Source organism: Papaver somniferum, chromosome 1, assembly GCF_003573695.1.
Source record: "Papaver somniferum cultivar HN1 chromosome 1, ASM357369v1, whole genome shotgun sequence".
Lineage (NCBI taxonomy): Eukaryota > Viridiplantae > Streptophyta > Magnoliopsida > Ranunculales > Papaveraceae > Papaver > Papaver somniferum.
Genome location: NC_039358.1, coordinates 164,694,736 through 164,707,068, shown reverse-complemented (window position 1 = coordinate 164,707,068; position 12,333 = coordinate 164,694,736).

Below are 12,333 nucleotides of genomic sequence, written 5' to 3'. Positions count from 1 at the left end.
ATCGGAGAAATTAATCTCAAGACAATCTTACGATTGTACTCAATCACGATAGAAACAACAAGATCAGATCATGCAACTACAGAGAAAATAGTTGGGTCCGGCTTCACAATCCCAATGAAGTCTTCAAGTCGTTAACCTACAGGGTCTCGATAGAAACCTAAGGTTAAAGGAGAATCGACTCTAGCTTATACAACTAGTATCACACAGGAGGTTTGGGTATTAGGTTTCCCAGTTGCTAGAGTTCTCCTTTATATAGTCTCCAAATCAGGGTTTGCATTTAATGTTACCTTGGTAACAAAGCATTCAATATTCACCGTTAGATGAAAACTTGATTAGATTCAAGCTAATATCTTTCAACCGTTATATCGAACTTAGCTTGTTATACACAAATGAAATGTAAATTCATTTAGGTTTGAGTAACCGTACCTAAACGTGTACACCTAGTTGGTTCAACAATAGTTAACAAATAGTTAGCCATATGAGCACTTTCATATCAACCTTATTCTTCTTCACCATAACTAAATCAAATGACTCAAAAGAACTAGTTAGAGAGTTTTTCAATTGCTTAGATATCATAGAAGTATACAAGACACAATTGAAGCAAAAACAGTTTTGATTCACTAGAATCGATTCATGAACATTATAGCCACGGTTTGCAAAGATTGCATTCCTTAATTTATAAATGTCTTAATTCATGAATTAAACTGTTTTTAGAAAATAGCCCACTTAAGTACGCATACCGGTACACATACTTAAGTACCCGGACTGAGCTTGTTTTCAGTTCACAAATTCCAGCAGAAATTCACGGGATGTGAACTTCCGACAGTACGCGTATAAGTACGCGGACTTAGCTCCGGTTATCCTGAACAGCAAAGTACGCATACTTTGGTTTAAGGATTTTGGACTTATACAAGTATGAATACGCATACAATGTTTATATACAACCATGGCTAGATATTCTAAAACTCTCATTTCAATCATTGAAACATTCTTAGAGGATGTTATATAGTTGTTATTCACAAACTATTTTTCATCAAAGCGATTTTCAAGTAATTCAAATAATCAACATGACTTTCGTCACTAGTAAAGATGAACTTGGCCAAAGTCAAAGCTTACCAACACGTATTTCGAGAAATAGATTAGCGAGATAAACTCGGATCAAAATAGCAAATGTGTATAATCGAATATAGCAATACACTTTTTTCTCAAGATAAGAGATAGAGTAGATAGACTTTTGAGTGATAGATAAGTTTAAGTCTCCACATACCTTTTTGTCGATGAAGTTCCACTAGTTCCTTGAGTAGTTCTTCGTCTTTGCATGATGAACACCGTGGAGTCTAGAGATCAACTACACTTTCTATCCTAGTCCGAGACTTAGATATAAGTAGACTAGAAATCAAGACTTATAGTGTTGGCAACTAAACTTGACAAACAAGCTCGAGATAGCAACGCTTGCGAGTTCGATCGAGCAGTGTTCTAACAATCTCCCCCTTTGTCAATTTTAGTGACAAAACTATCAATACATATGAAATACAAAATAAATAAACTTTGCAGCTTCTCATCCACATGCTTGATCTTCTTGGTTATTCAACATTATTCGAAATCTTCGTCACTTCCAAGTACTCCAATGATTCCAAAGATATTCAATGCAGCATCATCGTTGTTGAAGATCTGTAGCCATAACAATGAGAAAACAAAAGCTCTCAATCATTGTTACACAGTGTCATAGTATTATTACACATCATCAAAGTTCAATTGTATCACAACTTCGACAAAATTACTATGGTGATATGTATCACTCCCCCTTAATCAATACTTCATCTCACATGAAAACCACTTCCCCTTACATAATGATCCGAAAACCATATGTATTTGTAGTGTGAACTACACATTAATTCTACCCCTTTTTGTCAATAAAATTGGCAAAGGTGCGAAAACTAGTGGGATCCTAATGAAATTTCCATAGAGACACTTCATGACCAAAAGAAAATACATATCAACTTTTTGGATGCAATCATATAGTCGAAACTAAATGCATTCATCAAGGAGTTATAAAGATACAAGATAATAAAAATGCGGGGTTCTAATAACCACACCCAACAATTCGTTTGGAAATCTGAGAGGACTTACTCCAATACACTTTTTAGAGAATCAATTAGACAGTCAGACTCAATCTAGATTAAAGTATATCAAAGAGTTTCATATCTCTAACTCTTAATTAAATCCGCAGTCAACAAATAAAAATCTGCGAGCCCGATTGAATAAGAGGAGTTACTTGAACGGTACCAAAGACCAATTTTCAAGTGTCAATCAATGTAAATCAACAACCAAATGTTGGATATTCTAATTGATTGATCTTAATGCACAAACTGTGATATTTCAATTATATAACAAAATATAATGCGGAAAAGAAATAACACAGACACTAGAACTTTGTTAACGAGAAAAACACAAATGCAGAAAAACCCCGGGACCTAGTCCAGATTGAACACCACACTGTATTAAGCCGCTACAGACTCTATCCTACTACCAATTAACTTCGGACTGGACTATAGTTGAGCCCCAATCAATCTCACACTGATTCAAGGTACAGTTGCGTTCCTTACGTCTCTGATCCCAGCAGGATACTACGCACTTGATTCCCTTAGTTGATCTCAACCACAACCAAGAGTTCCTACGACCCAAAGTTGAAGACTTGATAAACAAATCTGTCTCACACAAAAAAGTCCATAGATTGAATAATCTATCTCCCACAGAAATACCCAAGAGTTTTTTGTTCCGTCTTTTGATAAATCAAGGTGAACAAGAACCAATTGATAAACCGGACTTATATTCCCGAATAACAGCCTAGTATTATCAATCACCTCACAATAATCTTAATCGACTAGCGAAATAAGATATTGTGGAATTACAAACGATGAGACGAAGATGTTTGTGATTAATTTTATCTTGCTTATCGGAGAAATTAATCTCGAGTCAATTATTTCAATTGTACTCAATACGATAGAATTGAGCAAGATCAGAACACGCAACTACAAAGAAAATAGTTGGGTCCGGCTTCACAATCCCAATGAATTCTTTGAAGTCGTTAACCTATAGGGTCTCGATAGGAACCTAAGGTTAAAGGAGAATCGACTCTAGTTATGCAACTACTAACACACATGAGGTGTGGGGATTAGGTTTCCCAGTTGCTAAAGGTCTCCTTTATATAGTTTTCAAATCAGAGTTCACAATCCAAGTTACCTTGGTAACAAAGCATTCAATATTCACCGTTAGATGAAAAACCTGATTTAACCAAGCTAATATCTTTCAACCGTTAGATCAAACTTAGCTTGTTACACACAAATTAAATGTACCCTCATTTAGGTTTATGTAACCGCACCCAAACGTGTACACCATGTTGGTTCACAAATAGTTAACCGAAGTTAGCCATATGATTACTCTCATATCAACCTTATTCATCTTAACCATAACTAGTTCAAATGACTCAAATGAAACTATTAAGAGTTTTTCAATTGTTATATTCTCATAGAATTATACAAGAACACAATTGAAGCAAAATCGGTTTGATTCACTCGAATCAATCATGAACGTTATAGCCACGGTTTACAAAGATTGCATTCCTTATTATATAAATGTTTATGTTCATGTTTAAAACCGATTTTAGAACTTTAACCTTCAAGTATGCAAACGGGTACGCATACTTGAAATTCCCGGACTAAGATTGAGTTCCGCCAGTACGCAAACGGGTACGTGAACTTCAAAATCCTAGCAGAAATTCTCGGACATGAACCTGTACGCCAATACGCAAACGGGTACGCATACTTAGGTTACCAGATTTCTCAAACCAACAGGTACGCAAACGGGTGCGCATACTATGGTTCCCGGACATGGATTACATATGTGCAAGAGTGCACAACATGACATATCCAATTATGGTTGAGTGTTCTAAACTCTTATTTCAATCATTGAAACTTTCTTAGAGGATGACAATAGCCGTTTTCACACACTATTAGCATCAAAGCACTTTTCAAGTTATTGAAATAATCATTACAAGACATTCCAAGGCAACACCAAATGATTGTATCACAAACCATGTAAGATGTTACTCGGCAATTTTCACATGATATAAGATGAACTTGGTCGAAGCGAAAGCTTGCCAACACATATTTCGAGAATTATGTCTTAATATAGGAGATATAGTAGAAATAGACTTTCCAAGTGATAGACGAGTTTAAGTCTCCATATACCTTTTGTCGATGAAGTTCCACAAGCTCCGCTTAGTAGTTCTTCGTCTTCAAATGATGAACGCCGTGAAAACTAATCTCAACTACACAATCTATGTCCTAGTCCGAGACATCTATAAATAGGATAGAAATCAAGACTTATAGTTCTGATCACTAACATTGACAAACATGCTTGAGATAGAAACGCATGCGAGTTCGACCGAGCAATGCTCTAACAATCTCCCTCTTTGTCAATTTTAGTGACAAAACTATGAATACATATGGATTACAAAATAAATAAAAATTTGTAGCTTCTCATCCAAATGCTTGATCTACTTGGAATCTTCAACACGACTCGAAAACTTCGTCACTTCCAAGTACTCCATGATTCTAAACGTGTTCAACTCAGCATCATAGTTGTTGAAGATCCGTAGCGATACCAATGAGAAATCAGATGCTATCAGTCATTGTTATACAATGTCATAGTATTATTACACAATCATCAAAGTTCAACTGTATCACAACTTTGACAACAATACTATGGTGATATGTATCACTCCCCCTTAGTCAATACTTCATCTCAACATGAAAACCACTCCCCCTTACATAATGATCCGTAAACCATATGCATTTGTAGTATGAAACTACACATTAATTCTCCCTCTTTTTGTAAATATAAATTGGCAAAGGTACGAAAACTAGTGGGATCCTCATGAAATTTTCATAGAGATACTTCATGACCAAAAGAGAATAGCGTACCAACTTATTTAAATGCACTCATAAATCCGAAGCTAAATGCATTCATCAAGGAGTTTATAAAGATACAAGATAACCCTTATAATATTCCACAACCGCACTCCTCATAAAGATTTGGTAATTAAGCACAAGGTCAATTAAGAACTCTCCCCCATAAAATGTCATTCCCAAAAGAACAACAAAGGCGACCTTGCTTTTACAAGAAAAGAAGGATTTCTTTGGACATAACCAAATCACATGAAAATATGAATTTGTATCCAAAAATCTCAACTGAATCAACCACAAAAATGATCAACTCAATTTGTCATGCTCGACATAAGAGAACTTACGGAGCAACACAGTATGTGCACAAAAATGTGGATCGGAGATCGACCAATACTGCGGAATACACAAGGACTCATTCTATTTTCCATCACTATTTACACAATGACATACAATAGACATAATCCTTGTAAACAAAAGTTTTATTCTTTCTTCCATCAAATAATGACATAAAAGGCTTTAATTTTTGCAAGTCTAAAGTTCATTCTATCTTTTATAAATACTTTCATACCGACATAATAGAGATAACTTTTGAACAAGTATGGGACAGTCATAGGTTCATGAACGTAAATAACATATCCCATAACAATTTGCAATATATAAAATCATAAAGATTAAATAAATAAATCTAAAAATATGAAGATGAAAACGTTGGACATAGCTATGTGTACTCACAATAATGGCTATTCCAAACCCTAGTTATTCTTCTAAAAACACAAGAAATAAATTCTCATAAGAAGATTTACTAGACATTGAGACCTCTGAAGAATTCTTTATCGTCCCCGAACTCCTTGTTGTCAATAGCCATAGGAACATAAGGTTCGTGGAGAAAGGAGTCAATTCCAACAAACTTTCTAGGTTGATGATGTCGAAACAGGGCCTTCTGAATTTCGAGAGTTCTCAAAACAAAAGCCTTTATTTGCTGAATCTCCTTCCTTGTTTCCTTCAACTTTTCAAGAACACCAGAAAACTTCTGAGAATTTGAAGGAACAACTCTTGTGTTAGAGCATAGCTCGGTTGAACCTACCAAGCATTGGTATGTCAAGTTTGGTTGTCATATTTTAGTGAATCAAAACTCATTTAAAGAGTCGCTTGATTATATACTAGAGTCAACTTCGTATAGGTTAGCTTGAAAGTGTTAGGATATGAGACTTACAAGTATTACATGAAGACTTGAAGAATGTGAAGAAGTATGAAGCTACAATGAAAACATCATCCTTCCTCTTGAGGTTAGTAATATTTGACTTGAATTGTTTCATTCCCTAACGTATCTTTCAACTCATGCATATTGAAAACATAACTGCGAAGCTGTGTATGAAACTCTAGTTAGACATAGTATTAAGGAATATAATACGAGGTTTATTGCTTAACCATTAAGCTTTATATATAAGACATCGACTTGATCATATGAATGCTATTGTGATTATGTATGGGTATGACTGAAGATTTCATCCTAGGAAATAATGTTTTACATTCGTTGAAAGGAAGTAAGTTCATAAACTCGTTTTGTGAATCGTAAGGGAAATCGCTAGGCTTATTGGTATTGTTATTCATTGCAAATCTATTTTGACTTACCAACATGTTTGTTTAGTATAACCGCTCATAAACTTGTTTATGTATCTTGGTAAAACTATTCGTAAGGCCTGACTTATGTATTGGTATGTCTTTTATTAGTGAAACCGATCCTAAGTAATCACTCAAGATGGTATGATCGATGCCTTGTAAATATCAACTTTTATCTAGTCATTGGGGAACCGATCCTAGTAAGAGGTGCAACAAATTTGCAAGAGGGAATCGATCCTTGTAAGAGGTGCAATTCGTTTTTAGTAGATGGGGGAACCGATCCAATGAACATGTGCAACAAGTTTGTAGTTTTGGGGGAACCGATCCTATGGACATGTGCAACTGAATACAAGTAGTTACCATAAGTTGTGGGGAACCGATCCTAGTACCTAGTCAACCGAATTTTGGTAACTAGCGTGACTATGCACAATACTCACATGGAGGTAGAACCGAACTTGTTTTGGTAGAACCGTGAAATCCGTAATTGGTGATTTGATAGGATAATCAATCACATAGTTCTTGGAATTCAGGCGAACCAATTCTAAACTTGTTTGGAAGTGTGGCAAATCGTTTCCAAGATTGTAAGTATGAAAAAGGACTTGCAAAGTAAAGATGTCGACATACTTTGAACATGTGCATTAACTCTTATCATTAATTGTTCAAAGATATTCCTCAATAGCTAAAAGAGAATCCCATGATCGAAATAAATTGAGAATCTTTTAATTAAGGTTTCTTAGTTTTTGTATGCTATTTAATCTCCAGCAATTAAATACATATCTTTAGAAAATAATAATTAGTATTGTGTATTTACTGATTATAAAATTTTCTTTTGGGATTTCGGTCAATATTTGGACAGTGCATTTCCAGGAATTATGAAAACCGATTTTGTGTTTATTGTATATCTTTGAGAATATTCGGTTTTGGAAATTCCTTGGTGTTCAAACTTCCTTGTCTATAAATATTGAAGTTTGCATTTCTAGCAAACTAATCCTCAGAGCCATCAAAACTACCTGATTGTGTTGTTACTGGTGGAGCCGCCTATTCGGAGAGAAAAGTAACCTAATTAGGCGAAATCTCTTACGACCTCTCAGTTTAAAGACTTGTTTGGGATTGAGAAGCTCTATTAGTACCGTTGGTGGGAAACTAGATAATTGCGGTTTATTATTAGTTTTCGATTGATTTGATTGACTAACGGTTGTTGAACTTTGATTGCACCTAGTTTGTTTATGCTTGAGAGTACTCTCTTCTGATATAAGATTCACTCAAACTAGATCGAAGTTTCGACGGGGATCTTTAGACTGTTTGTAGATCTAAAGACGTCTTGTGATAATCCTGCGTTAACAGACTCCGTTCTGTGTGTGATTGATCGCAAGAGATTCAAGTTGATTGTGTGCAGGTGCTGATTGAAGATTAAAGAAGATTTGAAGACAAGAAGACTTTTGAGGTTCATAATCTTTGGTGTGCACAATACTTGTTTCAGCTGGAAAGGGATCCAACTATAATCGGATTATATTTGTGATAGATTGGATTGATTAGTTGAGTAGATCGACATCAATACACTTCTTTGTGATTAATAGTATTCATTGCACAGTCTAACAATTACTTCGGTAGTTGTTGAGAGATTGATCTAAGGACCCGACAAAGGAGTTTATTGGTCAAACGGAAGAGCCTTTGTCAAACTCATATCACGTTGTTTGAAAAGAGTTGTTACCGAACAGATTTGTTGTTCCTCTTCTGTTTGGAATACGAACCAAAGGAATTGTTCCAAGTGCGTGACTTATTAAAAAGTTGGAGGCGCAGGGATACTGAGGAAACTAGGTGAACTATAGGTTTAGTTGCTTGGTCTCAACTATACGAAGTTGGTTTGATTTTGTATAGCGGCTTAATTCTGAGAGTATTCAATTTTGGACTAGGTCCCGGGGTTTTTCTGCATTTGCGGTTTCCTCGTTAACAAAATCTTGCTGTGTCTTTTACTTTTCTATTTCCGAAATTATAATTGTTTTATTATAATTAGAAGTAAAATACACAAACGTTAATTCCTATTTTACTTGATAGACAATCCCTAGTTTTTGGTTAAGTCCGAACCTATTATCAAGTAAACATACTTCGTTGTTGTATTGTCTCGATCTCGTATCCATAGACGATCACACGAAGTGTGAACCGATTAGTTTTATTGTCTCGACTCAGTCTATAGACAATCACTTTCAGAGAAAGGACTTATAGGTGGAAAAGTATTAGATTGAGGTATATTTGGGTAACCTCGTCTTTTCATCTTGGCTTCCTCACATTCCTTATTTTTCTTTTCAAAGATGGAGGTTACGGAGATTTCTCTTTTTCCTTCATGATTGATGGCTTAACAATCATATTAACATCTTTTCCACCAGAACACATGATGCTTGGAGTATCCATACGTGTATGGGTTTGTGAGAGGAAGTCACAACTTAAACTCAACATGCAGTCTTAAGATGAAAAGAGTTTCATAAAAGGAAAAGGAATGTAGGGTTACAGAATCTTTAACCACACAGGTTCACGCACGCACAATCATAACCCTAAAAAGATTAGAATTGTCGAGAATAACCCTCTTTTTATTGATCAACCAGGGAAGTCCCTTCCAATTTCACACGACAAATCTAAGAAAACAATTTTTTTTTATTAAAGCCTGAGCTGTGCACAATCTTGTCTCTTTTAATCAGGTACATGAGACAAGATGCACCAAAAACAACACAATCAAGTTGTGCTGTGGTGAACAAAAATCTATCCACCATAACCTTTTTGAAAGGAATTCATAGACCCCTGTCTATCAAATTGTTTAGACCATACTTTTTTCTCTAGTGGTCTTGACCTATCTTTGGAAACCAACTTCTTTGAAGAGGATAAAATCTTACATACCTTAGCGGTTTTTTGAACAAGGTTAAGCTTGTTTGCTAGGCGATTTGCTCTTCGTTGAAGTTTATTGACATATCTCATCTTGTGTTTTAACTTGAAACACTTTGAAAGTTCATGACCTTTGAGTGAACAATAAGAGCATGTCAATGGATAAGATGATACGCTTGAGATGTGCAAGCTGCTAGGCACAGAGTGGAACCTGAAAAATCAGACAGAGAGTTTCCGATATAAAGGTTGATTTTCTCTTCCAGATTGCTTGTATCTCCTTCTGAAAGAATATCAAGATTGATGTATGTATTGCTACAATTATCAAAATCAATATCTTCAAAAAGAAGCGCAATCCTTAATTTTTCGTCTTCGGAATCATAGTGATCAGACATTTCATCAAGAGTTGCAGCAAGAGCTTTGTTCCCAGTGTATTTTCAACGATTTGGATACTCATTTGCAAAATGACCAAAGCCTTTACACTTAAAGCACTGTGGCATATCCTCGTCATCAACCTCGTTAGCATCCCTGTTTTTAGGAGGAATGTGATTGTGAGGTTTAACTGATGACCTAGGTTTGTCTCTGGAAAACCATTTACTTCTCTTCAATAGAAGATCTCTAAACTGTCTTGTGATCAAAGAGACTGGCTTGTCAAGATCTTCATCTGATGAATCAGCCTCATAAAGATTATCCTCAGAGACATAAAAACTTTTACTTTTGTCAAGTAATTTAGTGTTCTTTTGTGCTTTGAAAGCAACATCCTTTCCGATTTTGGATGTATGCTCATGATCAAAGATCTTTAGCTTTCCAACCAGCGTATTTCTGGAGAGAGCATCAAGGTTATTTCCTTTAACGATGGCATGCTTCTTAGAATCGTATCTAAATGGCAGCAATCTGAGATTTTTCATCACAATGTCCTTTTCAGGAATAGTCTTACCCAATGCAAAAGATGCATTAACAATTTCAGACACTTTGTGATTAAACTCATCAAATGAATCTTCATCTGCCATACGAAGGTTTTCCCAATCGAAATTAAGGTTTTGAAGCCTAGCTTCTTTTTCACTGGTATTCCCTTCAAATACGGTTTCTAAGATATCCCAAGCATCTTTAGACCGAGTGCACGTAGTCACATGGTGCTGAAGATCTAGGGTAATGGCATGTATGATGACATTAAAACCATCAGAGTTTTTCTTTGCAGCAAGTATCTCAGCAACGTCATATGCACCAATATCCTTAGGAACGGTCGCATTCCCTACTGCCACACCGGGAGCATCATAGCCATTAACCACATAAACCCATGATTGAAAATCACGCGCTTGAAGAAGGGCATGCATAGCAATTTTCCACCACAAGTAATTTGAGCCATCGAAGACTGGTAGTACGTTTATAAAGATAACACTTCTGTCCATATCAGATCGCTACAAACACAGACTTATGAGGTCTTTAATGTGTTTGCCTGCTATGATAACAATTGAAAATGCGGGGGTCTAACAACCAAAACCAACAATTCATTTGGAAATCTGAGAGGACTTACCCCAATACAGTTTCTAGAGAATCAACTAGACAGTCAGACTCAATCTAGAGTAAAGTATATCAAAGAGTTTAATATCTCTAACTCTTAATTCAATCCACAGTCAGCAAATAGAAATCTGCGAGCCCGATTGATCAAGAGGAGTTACTTGAACGGTACCAAAGACCAACGTTCAAGTGTTAATCAATATAAATCAACAACCAAAGGTTAGATATTCTAATTGATTGATCTTGACGCACAACCTGTGATATTTCAATTATATAACAAAATATAATGCGGAAATGAAATAACACAAACACCAGAATTTTGTTAACGAGGAAACCACAAATGCAGAAAAACTCCGGGACCTAGTCCAGATTGAACACCACACTGTATAAGCTGTTACAGACTCAAGCCTACTACGAATTAACTTCGGTCTGGATTCTAGTTGAACCCTAACCAATCTCACACTGATTCAAGGTACAGTTGCGTTCCTTACGTCTCTGATCCCAGCAGGATACTACGTACTTGATTCCCTTAGTTGATCTCACCCACAACCAAGAGTTGCTACGATCCAAAGTTGAAGACTTGATAAACAAATCTGTCTCACACAGAAAAGTCTACAGATTGAATAAATCCGTCTCCCACAGAAATATCCAAGAGTTTTTTGTTCTGTCTTTTGATAAATCAAGGTGAACAGGAACCAATTGATAAACCAGAATTATCTTCCCGAAGAACAACCTAGTATTATCAATCACCTCACAATAATCTTAATCGACTAGCGAAACAAGATATCGTGGAATCACAAACGATGAGACGAAGATGTTTGTGATTACTTTTATCTTGCCTATCGGAGAAATTAATCTCGAGTCAATTATTCCAATTGTACTCAATACGATAGAATCGGGCAAGATCAGAACACGCAACTACAAAGAAAATAGTTGGGTCTGGCTTCACTATCCCAATGAAGTCTTTGAAGTCGTTAACCTACAGGGTCTCGATAGAAACCTAAGGTTAAAGGAGAATCGACTCTTGTTATGCAACTAGTAACATACATGAGATGTAGGGATTAGGTTTTCCAGTTGTTAGAGGTCTCCTTTATATAGTTTTCAAATCAGGGTTTGTAATCCAAGTTACCTTGGTAGCAAATCATTCAATATTCACTGTTAGATGAAAAACCTGATTCAACCAAGCTAATATCTTTCAACCGTTAGATCGAACTTAGCTTGTTACACACAAATGAAATTGTTTATGAGTGAAAACTGTTTCTGCGGTTTTTGGTAAATTTGGGTGTGTGGATGAGAAACGAATCTAAACCCTAAATAAATGCATTGCACGGTAGTGCTTTCTGATTCGAGAGATCAA